Below are 15,838 nucleotides of genomic sequence, written 5' to 3' on the forward strand. Positions count from 1 at the left end.
CACTTGCCAGCGTGCCCCGGCGCCCTGCAGCGCGTCATTAGCCGAGCGCCAGGAGGCGCTTTAAATCCAGGAGAGCGCCCCCGCAGCACGGGTTTCTTTTCGCATTTTCACCGATTGTTCTGGCATTACCTGTTGCTCCCTGAGCTTCTGTCATTACCGGACCAGCCGCCCAGAGGGCTGTTACAACAGCGCGGTACCCGCGATACCGCAGCTGCATCAGGGGCAAGGACTTCACTTGCCAGTGTGCCCCGGCGCCCTGCAGAGTGTCATCAGCTGACCGCCAGGAGGCGCTTCAAATCCAGGAGAGCGCCCCCGCAGCACGGGGACTGGGCCAAGGGCGGGCCCGTCCGCTCCCGACAGAGCCCAGAAGAGGCCGGGCTGGGCCACATCTCTAACATCTTTTGCTGAGAACTGTAAGACTGCATCCATCTTTTGGGACTATTACCGTTTGCTTGTTATATTCTGTAAATTGCCTGGTTGGAACTCTTGGGGGTTCACTTAATGTCGTGTCTAGCAGTTATGCGAAAAAGGAAGGTAGGGGATAGGGTGGTGGGTACACTTGATGCTTTTTTAAATAGAGCGGAATCAGTTTTAATTCACGAGATTCAGGCAACTGAATGTAGGCTCTCTTTGGAGCCAGTTTTATCTAGGGGTGCCTTGTGCCCAGCTACCCCCCTCTCAAACGAGTATTGAAGTGGATCTCTCTGGTGAGATTACCCCACCTAGTTCGATATGTCCATGCCCCCCATTCCTGGTGCTTCGTTACCCCAATGTAGCATCCAGAGTCCAGCTATAGTTAAGACAAGGGGGAGGAAAGCTTTAGGGGGGTAGGGGTCGAACCTCCTATAAAAAAAAAAAGGGATGGTCGCTGCCCAGCTAAACAAGCCGTATCTGTGGCCACTAACAAAACTAGTGGGGTATATGTTTTTGGGAATACAGGTGTTAATGCTCCCGTAGTTAATTCTACTGTTGGCGCTAATGCCCAGTTTAACCAAGAAAATCTGTACACAATACTAAAGGATCAGTTAGCTGCCCTCATCGCCCCCATCCTTAAAAGACTTGACTCAGTAGATGAGAGGCTAAATAAAATTGAACAATGTCTTTCCAGTAGTAAGCAAAGGATTCCAATCCATTCTATTCGACAGGATAATGGGGGGGCCCCAAGTAAAGCTTATGGGGTAGAAACCACTGTGCAAACTGGTGATATACCAAATGCCCAAGTATGCTCTGCCCGGGTCCCTCAGGTGGAATGAGGCAGCAGGTAACGGGAGGAGGGATGAAGATGGGCTAGAAGGGGTTCCCAATATGCTTCCTAGCCTTCACCTCCCCCCCGAAGCCACACCCTACACTATTATCCTAGCTAACGTGCCCCCACTCCCTTTGGGTACTCGTGAACACTGGTCAACCCTTAAAAACAAAGTTCTTTATTTTCTGACGAAAAAGTCTGTCGTTAGCAAGGCATTATGTGATGAATTCAAAATGGTGAGGCGTATCAACTGGGTTGGCCATTCACATAAATCCTTGGCGGGTGACTGTGTGGTATTGAGTTTCAGGTCTCCTTCCTTTGTACAACATATCCTTGAGATGGCTGACCACTACCCCCCCCCCCCCGCTGATGATATCTGAATTCTACCTTATGGGCAAAACTTGTTGGCAGAGCAGGTAATACTTGTCAGGGCCCTGTTCAGCGGGAGACTTATGTTGTCCATGAGGCTCGCCCACTGGTGAGCCCTTGCTCAACGAGATCCCTCGTAACTCTATCCTCGTGGAACATTGCGGGGTTGGAATCCAAATTACTCTCACTAGACTGGGCAAGTAACATAGAGAACATGGATGTATGGGACTTCCAAGAGATTTGGTCTGTGGAAGGAGTTTTTCATGTGGGTTATTTAAATTTTTCCAAACCAGCAGTCAAGGGACCGAAGGGTAGACCAGTTGGTGGGCTGACCCTTTGGGTGCGGCAACGTGAGGGGATAAAGGTGGAAGAGGTTTCTATTAATAGCCCAGATATTATGGTTATCCGGGTTAGATCATCAAAGGGCCTTGATGTGTCCATATATAATGTTTATTCGAGAGGCCTACCGGTTGGTAGGAGCTCTCAAGTTCTTTCAATCCTGGAAAGTCATCTGAACCAGGAGGATAATTGTAGTTACCGGATTATTGCTGGTGATTTGAACACGTGTTTTGAGCCCCTAGATCTGGATGATGGTAAGCTCACTGAAGACGTGGATGTATTGTGGGGTGTTCCCTATCTGGACCTACAACCCATAAGGAAATGATCTGAGGCTGCACTCCAATTGAAGGGCTTGTGCCTGGACAACGGTTTGAGGGCGGTCAATGGCAGGACTCCGTCAGATAGGCAGGGTGCGAAGACGTTTGAAAACGGCAGATCTGGCAGCCGCATTGACTATATATTAGTTAATGTGGAGATGTGGCCTAATATTTTAGATATGGTGGTTGAGAGTAGGCCAGAAAGTGACCACAACCCTCTGATTCTGACATGTAATGATAGTAGTTTTAGTAGTTCCTCCATGGGGGAAGGTGTAATAGATCAGGAGATGGTAACTATTTCCAAAGAAGGGTACGGTGGCCTAGGGTAGCCACTAATGAGAGGACACGTGCTGATATTAGCGACTTGGTCTCAAGCTCTCTGCTAAAACTTAACGGTTGCGAGTCAAAAGAGGTGCTCAATGTTAATTTATTGAGCATCCACAGTGATCTTTTTATGGGCCTTAAAAAGTATTTTATTAAAAACAACCCCTGTAAAAAGTATAAATTGCTGAGGCCTAGCTCGTGGTACAACAATAGCTGTAGACAGACCCAAAAAGCTTTGGTGAAAGCTATTAAATCTAGATCGCAGGATAACATTAAGCAATGCAGGGTCACCTACAAAGCAGTGCAGAAACAAGCTAAAAAATTGTGGGATGAAGACCGTTGGAAGGAGTTGTTAAAGGCCTGCAATGGTCGCAATATGACCCACTATTGGCACCTATTAAAGTGGGGGAACTGCCCGCAATCACTGACTCCAAGTAACCATGTTGAGCCACAGCACTGGGTAACCTACTTTGAAAATCAATTTAAGATACTTGATAGGAATATTGAGGTTGTCCCGTCCCCCAGTTATGTTGAACCATTGGAATTTTCACATAAAGAGGTGGAGTCTGTGCTGAAAGTGATTCTGAGTGGCAGAGCTCCTGGGCCCGACTGAATTCCGGCAGATTTATTCAAGCACAATCAAGATTTATGGGTCCCATACATAACTTTATAGCAAATGCCTTAGCTAGTGGTGCACCAGTCCCCAAATCCTGGTTCGGGGCAGAGATTTTACCGATCTACAAGAAAGATGATCGCTCTGCTCCGGCTAATTATAGACCGATCCGTCTAATCGATGCTGTGCAGAAAGTAATAGCAAGATTAGTATTAGGAGAATACAGTGCTGGATGACTGAAGCTGACATCCTAACTCCCTTACAGGTGGGTTTCCGGTCACATATAGGGACCCTGGATCAGGCCTTCAGATTTGTGTTACTGTACTGGAAGGAGGTGTTTGTAGGTGAGGGCATGCTTTTTGCGGCCTTTGTGGATCTTAGATCCGCTTTTGATCTAGTGCCAAGGGCAAAACTGTGGAATGTACTTTTGGAGCAGGGGATGCCTAATGAACTGGTTGCTATCTTGGTTAAACTCCACGAACATACTTATGCCCAGGTCCGCTGGGGTAAACCAGGGGAGGTCACAGACAGGTTTGAGGTGCGTAAAGGTGTCGGACAGGGGTGTGTGCTGGCTCCCACCCTGTTATAAATGGGGTACTCCAGTACTTTGTAAACTTCCCGACTGACGCGCCAATACTAGCTGGCATGAAAGTCCCTCTGCTCACGTTCGCGGACGACACTTTGCTTATATCCAAAACGAGACAGGGATTACAATTGGCATTGTCTTGTTTTGAGATGTTCTGCCGTGAACATGAGCTGGAGGTCAATGTAGGGAAAACCAAGTTCATGGTGCTCCATGGGTCGAAGTCTGTTAGAGCACGTGTTTACATGGGTGGTGACCCTTTGGAGCAGACATATGTTTTTACTTACCTGGGGGTCACATACAGTGATAAATTGAGCTGGAAGCTCCAAATTGATATGCTAGTATTAAAGCATACCCAGCTAGCTGGTGCACTAATCAAAGAGCACAGGTTGTCCCTAACTAAGCCCATTGCCCCCATTGTTAAAATATATGCTTCCAAAATTTTGCCCGCAATTATGTTTGGTGCAGAAATATGGGCTTTAGTAATCTGTCCCCACTTATTGTCGCCCAGAACAAATTTTTGAGGTCGACATCAGGCTTACCACAATCATCACCGCGTATTCCCCTACTGTTAGACCTCGGCTGCCAGGCTCTTGAGGATGTAGCACGCTTCAGACCCTTGGCATTCTGGAGGCGTCTCAGGACTACTCCAGAGCTCTCCTTGTATGCCAAAGCCTTGGCAGAAGTAAGGGGGCTGGGTTGTTCACTTAAGATCTCTTGGCTGTCTGAAATCAAGTCATTGTTGACAGATATGGGGATGGGGAACTCTGGGCCCATCCGGACACAGCTGAGTTTCCATCAAAAAAAGTTTACAGTGCTGTGTACTGGGAGATGATTAAAGTTAAGAGATTCTCCTCCCATGTCAGTAGGTCTTTGACAACAGTTTTCCTCGATTTTAAGGATGAACCCTTCCTGGAAGATTACTGGGATATTATTACGAAGCTATCCGACCGCAAACTTTATCACCAGTTCAGAGTAGACACCTTACCCCTACAATGGTTATCTAGTAGATGGAACTCTGCTGGTAGCGATAAATGTGCATTTTTCCCATATCTCACCATCGATCATCTCCTATTTGCTTGCCCTGTATACCCCCAACCAAGGCGCGTCTGGTTAAAACCTGTATACTCGCTTATGGGAACAAGATCAGCATTGGTGGCAAGTAGAATACTGAAAAATGATACTTCAAACTTAGTTGTAATTGGAGTAGCAAAGTTTTTGAGCTGGGCTTGGGTTCTTCTGAATAAAAAAGGGGGGAATATCCGGCAGGAATGATTGAAGCTACGGTTATTTGAAGTAGGGGCTGCTGCTGGAAATTAGTACAGGATTGGAGAGTCCACACTAGAGATCTTTTATATTAGATATGTATAAAGTCTATTGCTTGTTTATATATTTAATTCTATTTTAGGGATGGTTTTATAATGTAAATATACATGTATTTATTTATTATTGGATTTTAGAAATGGGTTTAGAACCTTGTATATGAAGAATTTTATCTTGTATGGAATTTGTATTAATTTGTTATAGATTGTCTTTTATGATGAAGAATCGCAATAAAGACTTAATGACTGACTGATTATACTATGGGTAGATTTTATTTGTTTCATTTCACTAGAAAACTTAAGCTTAAAAAGTGGTATGAGCACAAAAAAACTGTACAGCGTTCATCTTTTGATGATCATACGAGTTTGACAATCACTGATTTGGGGACATTGCAAGTAATGCATGAATTGCGGGATGAGGAAGCTGGAAGCTTTTATCTTGCTGGGATATCTGCTGAGGAACAATTGTTTTTAGATTGTAGCAGTGGAAGTGGTTTTAAACCCCAGTCTATATTTTTGCCCCAATTACACTGTGATGCAATTGATATATTTGAAAACGGTGTAAAAGATGAATTTAAGAAGTTGAGTAGGTGTAAGACAAAGAGTAATGGTAATCTTACTGCTGAACAAAATGAGGCAATAAAGGAATTGAAGGAAAATACTTCAATTGTGATAAAGAAATCCGATAAGGGTGGGAACATCGTGGTGTGGCCCTTAAATATGTATCTTGAAGAGGGGTTGAGACAGTTAAATGAAGAAGAGAATTATGGTATTACAACTAGGGGGCGCTATGAGGAGAGTAATAAGCAATATAAAAGGTGTCTGATCAGATGGAAAAATGATTTGCTGATTTCTGATGATGAGTTTAAATTTTTATTTTTATATTGCGAGTACCCCAGATTACCAGACTTATACCTGTTACCAAAGCTGCATAAGGACAATAAGAAACCTCCGGGGAGACCCATAGTTTTCTCTATAGGTAGTCTTTATGAAAAAACATCTAAATACATTGGTTACTTTTTGAGACCCTATGTCCAAGCTTTACCGGCCTGTGTGCGTGATACAGGACATTTCCTTAATTTAATTGAAAACATTGTGTGGGAAGTTGGAATGCTGTTGATAACTTTGGATGTCAACAGCTTATATACATGCATACCCCATTCACTGGGCATAGAGGCCAGTCGACATTTCTTTTTTTTGTTCTTTTTTGTTGTTATATATTTAGTTATATAGAACAGGATAATTAATCTTTTCATGTTCTAAAATTATAAATTGAATTTATCCCTCAATACTAGTTTATTTCAAACATACATCAATGTTGCTTGACATGATGCAGTCATGTTTGAGCAACAACTTCTACTTATTTAATCATGTGATCTACCGCCAAACCCAGGGGACGGCAATGGGAACCTGCTTCGCCACCAGTTACGCAGGCTTATACCTGGGCTGGTGGGAGGAGTAGGTGGCGAATAAGATCAATGCCTTTACCCAAAATGTCATCCTCTGGGCAAGATACATCGACGATGTATTCTGTATTTGGCGAGGCTCTGAATTAAAAGCCAAGGAATTAATTGAAACTCTGAATGATAATGAGTTAAATCTCAAATTCACGAGAACCATTGAGGATAAAAGAATTGAATTCCTAGATGTGGAGCTAGTGGTTAACAACAGTAAACTGGAGAGCAGACTGTTTAGAAAGAAAACATCTGGTAACAGTCTGCTATAGCTGTCATCCAAGAAACCTTGTGAACAGTATCCCGTATGGGGAGCTGTTACGTGCAAGAAGGAATTGCAGCTCAGAAGCCACTTATAAAGAAGAAATGATCACCATGACTACTCGTTTTAAGAATAGGGGGTATTCGACAAAAATCATAAACCAGGCATGTGATAAAATCCAACTAATAGACAGAAAGGATTTACTAAAAGATAAAAATGTTGATACCAACGGTTCGTCTTGGCTCAGGAAACATGGCGCCCGCATGCTGAGCGGTAGCGCACGTCTCCCCAGATAGGTCGCCTCTCCCTCACTCTACTGCCGCAAAATGGTATGGATATGGCTAAATACTAAGACACGAAGCTGTGGCTTACCCTGTGGTTTGTAGAAGTTTTCCTTTTCGCTTCTTTTCTCTCTTTTTCTCCTCGGTGGCACCGCTTGTAAGACTGTGGTAAATGTGCATCGGCGACGTCGCATGGTCTCCGCCTCCCTCACTCCTGCCGCGCTGGGCCGAAGCAGCCGTGCAGCTGAGACGCGGCCGCAGAGCGGCGGCACGTGGTCTCCTCCGGAGGCATACCGGCAGCGTCAGCATTAGAAGCAACCCGGGAATCGGTGCTTTCTTCTTGCAAACAGCAGTGGCTGTGTCAGCAGGGTCGGCCAGCCCTAGGAAGTGGGAATCTACTGGCGGCACAGAATCAAGCCAAAGCAGTAAGAGTGTGGTTCCCCCCCACATGAGGTGGGTACTTTTGAGGCTATTCAGGATATAGAGGCTTAAGAGGTTGTCCCCCCCCCACCTCGGACCACTCCACTGGTAAGAAGGGAGGTAGGAAAAAAGCTAAGCGGGGTAAGGGTATACAGGGCATTCAAGCCTTACAGGAAGACGCTACAGGGGAAGGCTTGGGAGCGATTACTGTGGGCATAGATACCACACCAGGCGGCTCTATTTGTGACTTTCATCAGGAGAAGGTGGTTTCTTCACTTGAAGGTCGTCAAGTGAAGGCGAGAGGTGTCAGAGAGGCTAGAAATAAAGTCCCCCAGAAAGCCCCCAAAAATACGCTGAAAAACAGCTCAGTGCGTATCACTCCCTCTTTGCGCTCCTTTTTTAGAGTCCAGCTCCAGATTCTGAACATTCAAAATCGAGCGACCACAAAACGCCCCTATTGACCCAACAATTCGACACAACCCCTCTTCGGTGTCAATTACTACTGCTGCAGCACCTAAAGCACCCTTTGGATTACCTTGTGCTCTTTCTAACACTTTGGTTAAACAGATGGAGCAAATGGAAGTCTCAATAGCATCTCCGGGGTCAGTTAATAACTTAACCAGTGTGGAAAATACATCCCTAGTGGGGGTGCTTCCTTTAGTAATCTCAGAAAACTCGGGACCTCCTCTTCCTTCTCTGCCCTCTTCTCTGCCCTCTCTGTCCCCCTTGCCCTCTCTATCAGAAGCTCACGGTTTAAGCGGGGCAGAGAGTCAAGTTGGTCAAGTTGGTGCCTCGATAGAGGGTCTCCTCGCCTCTCTGAAAGCAGACATAAAACAAGGCTTCACGATCTCTGCAGACAATCAGTGATCAGGGCAGCTTGTGAGGTGCTGGAGAAAAAAGTTGATCTTCTAAACAAAAGAACTGACTCCTTCGAAGGCTCAGTGCAGGTACTTAAGGCAAACTTGGGCTCGGCTGAGGTGAAAATTCAAGCCCTGCGTAGGGACGGCGATGCCATGCGGGAGAGAGTGGAGTCTCTCGAGAATTATTCACAGAGAAATAATCTCCGCTTTCTGAAAATCCCGGAGGGCAAGGAAGGTAGCGACATCAAGTCCTTTGTGGTTGCACTATTAAAAGCCTCCCTGGATTTAGAGGAGCCGATTGATTTTTTGGAAAAAGACATTCAATGCACAGAGACCCTTTTCGGCTGAATCCCAGCAGGTCCAAACCCAGGAACATCTTAGTGAATTTTCTCACTTATACAGTAAAGGAGAAGATCCTAAACCTGGCCTTGAAAGTTAAATCACTAAAGGGTCCAGATTTCCCATTTGAAGTGCGTTCAGATCTATCCAAAGTTACTCTAGATCGGCAGTGGGAGCTAGGCCAAAGAATGGAGAATTCAGATCCTTGGGCGCTACTGTACAAATGAGATTCCCTGCCTTTTTGAAAATAATGTTCAACAATAAAATGCACAACATTAGATCTCCACACGAGGCTGACGATTTATTGGAATCTTTATTGGAAGTCACAAGTGGGAGAGATAAGGTTTGATTTGAATAGGAGTTGGAAGGGGGGCTAGTTTTTGTAGCTCGAAACTAAATGTTTGAATTAACTCAAAAAGGGAAAAAAATAATAATAATTAAAGGGAGAATAAAGCTAAAAAAAAGGGAAGACAGGAAGGGAATTTAAAAAAAAAGCTCAATACAAATCATAGATTACAAATAAAAAGGAAGGGGGAAAAAATTATGTAAAAGAAAATAAAGAGGGAAAATAATATAATCAGCAATAAAATGACTTCCCCAGATAGAATTGAGCCTTTCTTAGTATTGGTCATATATCTCAGAGGGGAGGGTCGAGGGAGACAGCTGGGGGACGTCAACTCTGGTCTTACACCAGGCAAGCATAATCAGGGATGGGTTTCCCATGGGGTTGGGGGGGGGGGGCACAGGGGGTGCAAGTAGGGCAAGAGGGCAATGTTAAAAACTCCTCATAAGCCGGCACCCTATCAGCACTATTTAACCTTCAAGCGTATTTGGGGTCTCTCTTTTGAAACTGTGCAGTTTTTTCGGACCTGGTTAGGGTGAGATCTAGGGCTCCGTAGCGAGCTCCCTATGGTGGACGTAGAAGATATGGTTTCTTGACATAGTTTCATTTTTTTGTCCTGGAATGTCAATGGCCTGCGCACGAAGGGTAGAAGAGATAGAATACATCAATATCTGTGAGATTCCCCGGCGCAGGTCATTGTCATCCAGGAAACTCGTCTTCTTAAATATGAGACAATAGATTTATTAAAGAATCAGAGATGGGTGGACACTTTGTATTGCACAGATCAAACTGCGAATATTAGAGGGCTCTTATTTATATTCAAAAAACAAGCTAAGGTTCAGATTCTGGAATGTAGGGAAGACCATAGCGGGAGATGGCTGATATTAAGAGTCTCTTTAGTGGATATGTTTTTTTTCTCTGGTGGGTTATTATGGCCCAAACCAGGATGACCCATCATATCTAGACATCATCCAAAGTCACCTTATTGATCTCCCGGACCCCGTAATTTGGGTTGGAGATTTCAATATCGTTTTAAATCCCAAACTAGACAAATCTCCAAGCACAGAGCCTGAGTCCCCTCAAAATCAAGGCAATTGCTTTTGACAACGATGACACAGCTAGGACTTGCAGATATTTGGAGGGAACGGGCGGGGGATGTAAATGTAAATTGATACTTGTATAGCGCACTACTCACCTGCAAGGGTCTCAAGGCGCTTGTACGAATACCGCTGTGGAACCCATCCTGGCTTTCCCTGTGAGGTGTCCACTCCTGGGCACCCCCAAGGTGGAGGCCAGGCATCCTTAGCGTTGTGGGGGCCGTTGTGGAGATTAAGCAAGCTATTGCCCAGAGTTGCAGAGTGGGACTCCATGATTGGAATAGGCACCGAGGCGAGAATGATCAAGTCCGTGGAATGTTTGAGCTCAAGACCCGCCGAGGCGGGGAATTGAACCCTGGTCCCGGGCTAGACCTCTGCATCAGGGTCTGCCGCTCTAACCATTGAGCCACACTTCTCCACATATCAATTGGGGGTCTCTTTTAAGACCTTAAAATATAAACACAGGTCCAGAATAGACTACGCTCTGTTTAGTTATTGCCTTGAAAACTTAGTTAAAGATCTAGTATATTTGCCATCTCACCTCTCTGACCATTCGGCAATCGTCTTTAGTCTAATCCCTACACAACCGCATCGGCACAGTTCGTGGTCCTTTGATCGTACCATCCTATTAGAGGACGATGAAATTAACTTCCTCCAAACTGAGACCAGACATTTTCTTGAAACAAACATGAATTCTGCAAACCTCTCTATTGTTTGGGACGCCTTGAAAGCTTTCTGGAGAGGCTGTATTACCAACAGAGCCTCCTATAGAAGAAGGAAATTTAGGGATACCATCAAGGGTTTAGAAGAGGAAATGCACTACATCGAGCAAAGAGCAGGTCCCCATATAGATTCAAGGGAAGATCATGAAAAACTTGCTTCTCTTAAAAAACAACTCGAAATTATCCTCCAAGACAGAATCGCCCAAAGATGGGAAGCCAGTAAAATTTCTCATTTTGAGTTTGGCAAAGCAGCAGGTAAGATTCTCGCCTGGAAAATGAAATCAGACCAGGTGCGCAACTATATAAAAGAAATTAGGGTAGAGGGTGAGACTTCTCCCCGCTCATCTAACTCGAATATCGGGAATGCCTTTCAGGAATTTTTTCAATCTATATATAAGGAAGATATTATCGAGGATAGTGCAAAGAGAAATTCTTGGCTTGATATGGTCTCCTTACCTAAACTCTCTAGTTTGCAAAAGATAGGCTTGGATTTGGAAATCGCTGATGATGAAGTAAGTAGGGCCATTTCTCAGCTGAAGCGAGGGAAGGCGGCTGGTCCGGATAGCTTACCAGGGGCGTTATATCGCTCACTGAAAGAGGTCATCACTCCAATCTTGGGGAGAGTCTTTAACAACATCCTCTTGGAGGGAGATAATCCCCCAAATTCATGGATTGAGGCGACGGTAGTGTTAATTCTTAAACCAGGGAAAGATCCGACCGACTGTGGGTGCTACCTCCCAATTTCACTCCTGAATACAGATTATAAAATCTTTGCTGCTATTATGTCAAACAGGTTGGGGGGTGTGGCTGACTCCATTATCCACCCGGATCAAAAGGGTTTTGTTAAAGGGTGTCAATTAGCGGACCTCACGTATGATCTTGTAGGGGCAATTGACATCGCAACCACCTTCTCTCTCCCCTTGGCCGTTTTAATCCTCGATGCCACAAAAGCCTTCGATAGGGTTAACTGGTCATACCTGTCAGCTGTAACGAAAAAATTCAATCTAGGAGATAGATTTTGCCGAGCGATAGAACTTCTATATAGTTATTATTATTATTATTATTATAGGCTTTTATAGCGCGCTCTGTTACTAAGAAAATAGTATCCTGGCGCGAAAGGGGTGAGAGGCAGGGTAGAGGGGGACCCTATACAGTGATGTTAAAAAGGTAGGTCTTCAGTCCCTTCTTGAACAGAGTGATGGATGGAGATATAGGTCCCCGACAGCTCGATTGCTAGTGAATGGCTCACTGACTGAGACCTTTAAGATCACTAGAGGCACAAGACAGGGCTGCCCGCTTTCCCCCCACCTGTTCAACCTTTACATCGAACCCTTTGCTCAGGTTCTAAGAGAAGATCTTAACATCTCTTCCTTTAAATTTGGTGGGTGGGAAAGACTGGTGGCTCTATATGCTGATGATATCCTCATATTGACATCTGATCTAGAACAAGCCTTTTTAACGGTTATTAAGAGGGCGGAGGAGTTCGGTAAGGTTTCAGGTTACGAAATTAATGCTAATAAGACCGAAATTATGGCCTGGAACATTAGTGATTCACAATTAAAGGTTGGTTCCACCTTGCGCTATTTGGGCATCAGAATAACACAGGAGGTAGGGAGAATCCCTGAATATAATTTAGACCGGGTGTTTAAAGAGTGCCAAAAGCAGATGAAGTCTTGGGCTCACCTCCCCTTATCCATCTTGGGGAGGATCAACATAGTAAAGATGTCCATCCTGCCCAAACTCACATTCCTCTTCAATTCCATCTCTTTGGCGTTTGATTGTAAACAAATAGAGAAATGCCAACGGGAATTAAACTCCTTCATTTGGAAATATAAGGCAACTAGATTGGCCTGGAAAAAGCTTAGGCGTAGGAGGGAAAAGGGGGGATTGGCATTACCAGATTTGCAATACTATGCATGGGCTTTTCAGCTCTTGCATTCAAGAATGCTGTTAAAATCATCTACTACTACACTGGGGGAGAAATGTTTCGGGCCATGTTAAAGGGAGCTGATCTGCCAGGGGAAGGATTTTTGTTTAAATTTGGAAACCAAAAATATTTTGGAAAAATTAAATTAAAAATCCTCCAATCGTTAACTAGAAGTTGGACAACAATTAGAAGGAAAGTGGGCCTTAGTTACTTTTCAAGCTTTGCACCATTGTGGGATTTGCCAGGCACACCACCCTTTCTCTAGGGTAATATAATTACCCCGGTGAGGGATGCGGGCATTTCTAAGTGGGGAGACCTGCTAGCTGGGGGTAAGCTACTGTCATGGGAAGATCTTCGGGGGAAAGTAGGCCCCGGGTTATCTAGGTTTAAATACGTTCAGATGAATAGCTGGGCCCAGGCTCAGTCTAGACAGGGCATCCCTCTGGGACAGGTCAGTAACTTGGAAGATTTGTTAGTGACGAGGCCCAAGGGTATCAAGGAGGTCTCACTCTGGTATTGGGCTATTGAGTAAGAGGTAGACAATGACTTCAAACTTGCTGATGAGCTATGGGGAGACCAGTTAGACATTCAATGTGCACAGGTTTGGATGGACTCATTTACTTTGTTGCATAAAATTGTGAAACCTGCTTGGCTGAAGCGTAACCATCTTTTCACAGCACATCGGGCGTACCCCTCTCCCTAAAGTTATCGAAATTCCAGCAAGGGAAAGTATGCAACAAATGTGGCCTTCCAGAAGCATCTGATGTGCACATGTTTAAGGACTGTCCACCTTTCCAGTCTTTTTGGGATGAAGTGAAGAAATCTTTGGACTCTATCTTGAGGGTTTCATTATCTATCAGCCTCCCCCTGATCATTTTTGGCCTAGACGTTAACATCTTGGGTCAGGCCAGATCCTTCCTCTTCTATGCAATTCTTATGGCCAGAAGACAAATTTGTAACTTCTGGGTAGACTCTGCCTCTCCAACGCCCTCAGTATGGCTGACCTCGCTGTGTGTAATATCTAGGGTGGACTTGGCTAGGCCCTGCAGTAAGAAAAAGCTTGCATTTTGGGATCTATTGGTACAGTGGAAATAGGATGCCCGGGGTTTATTTTTTATTTTTTCCCCGGGTCCTATGATTATGCCTTTACTGCTCCATGGATCATTGTAACGGGTCTCCCAGGATTACTAACATGGTCAGGCAGGCTGGAAAATACCTTGGTGGAGTAAAATAGTCTACCCTTTAATTGTGGATGCTCCTTCCGCTATTTAATTACTCGTATCTTGGTCCAAGCTATACAAAGACCCCTGAACTTGTTCAGGAAAGATACGCAAGGTTTTTATCTACAAGAGGGTTAAGGAAAATGAGGACAAAAAAAATAAATAACATAAAATAAATGTTGATACCAACATAGACACTCCCACACGGTTCATCACAACGTATAGTAACCAGCCTTGGGAAGTAAGACGTTGTTCGAAGAAATTTTGGAATGTTCTAGGCACGGACAGTACACTCACAAAATATGTAGGCGATAATCCCAAGATCACCTATAGAAAATGTACTTCTTTAGGAGACATGCTGTGCAGTAGTGATCTGAGGAATGTAGGTGACAAACAAGTGGTAAGGGCATTCTTCACTTGTAGGGCATGTAAGGCTTGCAAAAATAGCGTCAACACAAAGCAAATTGATTTGTCTGTACATCAGAAACCATTTGTTATAGACAAGCACTTAACTTGTAAATCAGATTTTTGTGTACATGCCCTGATTTGTCCATGTCCATTGATTTACATTGGAAGCACTATGCACCAAGTTAAAAAGCGTGTTCTCGAACACAGAAGAGCTATCGTTAACAAGGATTAACAATATCCAATACCGAGACACTTCAAAGATGTTCACCGTAAAAATGTGGAACTATTGAGGTACTGTGCTTTGGACAGAATCCCCAAGATGGAGCGGGGGGGGACCGATTGAAAGAATTAAGGCGCCTTGAGTCTAAAATGATTATAAAATACGAGGCAAAGTATCCCCTTGGGTTGAACAAGGATGAGGAACTGTCAGTTCATTTAGGATGATGCCATGCACTATGTAAATTCATTATGTAGCCTTACAGTTGTTTGTACATATTTTTTAGATAAGTTTTCAGGTGAACACTGATCATATGTAAGTTTTTATCATAGGACACCATCATCAAAATATGGGGATGCTAGTGAAAAGCCTGTCGTACAAGATGCATTGTGTAAATGACCCGCATGGGTGGAATTGTGAATTTTGAATTATTTTATGATACTGGAGTTATTAATTTGGAACTTTGGACTTATTAACATTGTTTGCCCACTGGGGCTGAATTGTAAAATATAAACATTTAAAAATGTAGAGGATGATATATCTACGTTTAATATGTGGAAATTATTAAATGGTTTACCAAAATCAAGTATAATTCTGTTTATATGTCTGTATGTGATATAAATGTCCTGTTCCTATGGATTTAAAACGGACCAGTATCAAGTTTAACAGCATTTTAATATGGCCGCTATTCTAACGAAGCCCTGGATGTGGTGCAGTAGTCCTTTGTTATTGTTTGTTACTGTGACGTTGTCACTTTTTTTATGTGTATATACTTCATTGAAGACAAACAAAAATGACCCGTGACAAAGGAGCTCTGCTCCGAAACGCGTTGGGTAAGGATTTGCCATTAATGCAATAAATTAATTTTCCACGCAAAAACGGATTTGGCCTTGGTTCTTTGGTATTGTAATTACCGAAGGTTGAAGGAATATATATATCTATATTTATATAGATATATATATATATAGATCTGCATCCCTAATAGGTAATCTAGAAGACCTTATTAGACATGTTACCTGTTATGCACTCTGTGTTTATCTTGGGGCAGAAAGCTTGAGATGGATGTTTTTTAAATGTTTATTGAAACTAGTATGTCACATACTGGACTAGACTGTGTAGCTGTAAGTAGTAAAAAGTAGAGAACAACGCTTAATTATAATGTAGAATGCTTGAAG

General features: G+C 43.8%; 1 protein-coding gene across 6 annotated transcripts in view; it reads left to right on the plus strand.

Moving 5' to 3' along the window:
* Positions 1 to 15,838, plus strand: part of FASTKD2 (FAST kinase domains 2) — a 328,458-nt gene that overhangs the window by 212,722 nt on the left and 99,898 nt on the right. The window lies entirely within an intron of this gene.

This window comes from Lissotriton helveticus, chromosome 3_1 (genome assembly GCF_964261635.1).
Source record: "Lissotriton helveticus chromosome 3_1, aLisHel1.1, whole genome shotgun sequence".
Classification (NCBI taxonomy): Eukaryota; Metazoa; Chordata; class Amphibia; order Caudata; family Salamandridae; genus Lissotriton; species Lissotriton helveticus.